Genomic DNA, 2,755 nt, shown 5'->3' on the forward strand with positions numbered 1-2,755 from the left:
GATGTATGTTGTACATACGAAACGTCAAGGAAATTAACTTTGTTTAACATGCGTTTTGGTTCCATGTTTATCACCGCGGTTTGTGTTTTGTTTCTTCGGTAGTTACAATTTAGATCGCCAACAAGGATTATTTCTTTGTCCTCAGAATCTTTTCTACCATGATTATCTCTTCAAGGCTTGCTACATGGTCTTCGAATTTCAAGAGAGATACCCTCGATACCTTCTAAATCTAAATCTCAGAATAAGATAATAAATCATTCACCTAATGTAAATGGCAACACCACCGCCCTGACGGTTTCTATCCTTTCTTAAAGAATCTTATCCATCAATAGAAAATAAACTTTAACCCTTAGAGCGAGCAAGTCAACTACTTGGTTACTTAAATCTGATTGAAGCTCTTCGAAATGCTTAGGAAGACTCACAATATGGGGAGAAATAAATTTAAATCCTCTGTTGATGGGAAGAGAGTAACCTGATGTCGTTGTCTTGCATTTGGAAGAAAACTCATTTGGGCACGCAGACTAAGTCCCCAAAATATCCTAATTAGAAATATTACGGATTGCAAAGGATATGTTCTTAACGAAGAGAGCTGTTCTCTTTCTGTTCAAGTGTATACCATCGTTATTAAGATGGTTTTCTGAAATGTTTGAATTATCGATGAAAGACCAAGAATATTGATGACACGACGAGCTCAACAAGTTGTTTACCTTTCTCACTTTGTTGTTGAGTGCGGAATCACGACGACAACTGAGGCTGGAAACGAAAACCTTGCGCTTTTTTAGCTGGGCCATCAGCCTCATTTGCTAATTCGATGATGTTGTTTGCTACTGAACAAGGATCACGATTAAGGTCGTTTCTTCCAAGATGGATTTCCACTTGATCTGGATCTTTCGCTAAACTTGGAACCCAAGCCCAAAATGATGGTTGATTTAGCTCCTACCCGCCGCTCGCCAACAGCTCAGGATTTATCGACCTGAGGGGACGCGGTGTTTGTAGGTGTTGGCCGAGTTTGGTCATCGTTTAATAGTTTTATGGCTGTAACAAGGCTATCCCGTTCATTTTCTAGGGTTTTTATTGTGTTAGATGCCCGTGCATTCGATAGACGTTCATATTCGAGTTGCTCTTTTAATTTCTTGACCTCATTTTGAAGAGCAATAATTTCTTGAAGTAGGCGTTCTCGACTAGGTTACGAGTCGTTGGTAATTTTCATATTTCCCTTCGAGGGAACAAGATGCTGAAGTTCATTACGTTGTTGCTCGACTTTCTGTAGATTGCTCTTAACCATGGAACAACCCTCGCATGTGGAAGGGCTTGGCAAAGTCGGGGTTACAGACTGCAGGTTCTGCTAAGAGTTCAAGGAGCAATTCACGACCATCCACCGCAGTTGACTCGTTTGAGGCCGCGATCTGACATTGCTGAGTGTCACAATTCGGCTGAAGAGCAAGCAGGTGATCCTTCGATGCAAAGAGGTTGCCTAGTTTTCTTACAAGACAGCTTAACAAGACCCTTGGGTTTGGACGGTATGAGTTGAAGAATACCACTTCACTGTGTATCACCCACCTTGAATGAAAACATTGTATCGGCTGGATCCTCTGAGATTTCGCCGTCTTCCGTAAACTCGAGTTATGTCTTGACCAGACAAATCAAATCTTTAAAATCCCCATACCACTTGAATTGATCCTTCGTGTTCAAGTAGTTGAGTCGACTAGCCAAAAATGCAATTGATGACGAAGTCTCGTTTGCAAGAGCCATTTTTAGATCCAACGAATATTCCATGTTACATGTAGCGACCGTCGCTGAAGTATGTATCACATTAGCCTGCGTGGCAGGTGTCCGAAGGGGAGGGAAAGGGGAAAAACGAGCGCGCGAAGCGCGGGAGGATCGAACGCGCGAAGCGCGTGAGGGTAGGGGACCTCGTTCCTCCTCGAAGCGTGCTCTATCCTCCGCGCTCGTTTTGACCCTTTCCCTCCCCTTCTAAGGTCTACCGCGCAGGTTAGTATCAGGTGAATAGCTGGCTTGGTTCCACATGAACTGATACAAACTGATTTAATGAGAAATGGTTGCAGAACCGATTTAATCTGAAGCGTTATCATTATTAGCTCATTCAAGAGACCGGTCACATACCCTGGTATATTCGATGGTAAAAATGTTTGACAAAACGAGCGGCTTGTCATTGTGCACTTTAAATCTGGATGTCATGAATTTCCTTTTAGGTATGCGAATCACATACCCTGGTATTCGATAATAAATTGCACACCCAAGATCTGGATGTCATGAATTTCCTTTTGGGTATGTGAATCCCACACAGATGGTCTCTTACTAATAAATAACAAGAGTTTTTCTTAAATGTGTTCCGGGCGACGATGCAGGTTCCTTCTGATAAATCCGACAGTAAAAATAAGTAAAGTAAAACTTTATTTAGCCGCCGGGTTAGTCTTCGTGATAATGCTAGTAACATTTAACGAATATTAAACTTGATCGAGGTCCTTAGAGAGTTCCACTCCTAAATATTTATTTTGTTTACGGTGTTTATTTACGGTGCATTTCTCCTTTGCATGGGGCCTCCTCGATTTTTTTCTCTTTGGACTCGTTGAAGAACGCCGTCTGATTATTGACTTCATAAGGAGCCCAGGAAGCTTAGTCCCAGCCGTCCACACTACACCGGAGGAATTTAAAAACGCAACAATCACCGTTCGCTTTATATTGTTGCTTGAGGAAATCTCGGCCAGGGAAATCACGTGGTTTTCCTGATCCT

The 2,755-nt window shown here is 42.2% G+C and overlaps 1 pseudogene; it reads right to left on the bottom strand.

The window, feature by feature from the left end:
- Positions 1-539: 539 nt before the first annotated feature.
- On the bottom strand, positions 540-1,752 carry LOC149115581 (uncharacterized; annotated as a pseudogene).
- Positions 1,753-2,755: the final 1,003 nt, after the last annotated feature.

Source organism: Orbicella faveolata, unplaced genomic scaffold, assembly GCF_042242905.1.
Source record: "Orbicella faveolata isolate gen_17 unplaced genomic scaffold, um_ofav_v1 contig_13, whole genome shotgun sequence".
Lineage (NCBI taxonomy): Eukaryota > Metazoa > Cnidaria > Anthozoa > Scleractinia > Merulinidae > Orbicella > Orbicella faveolata.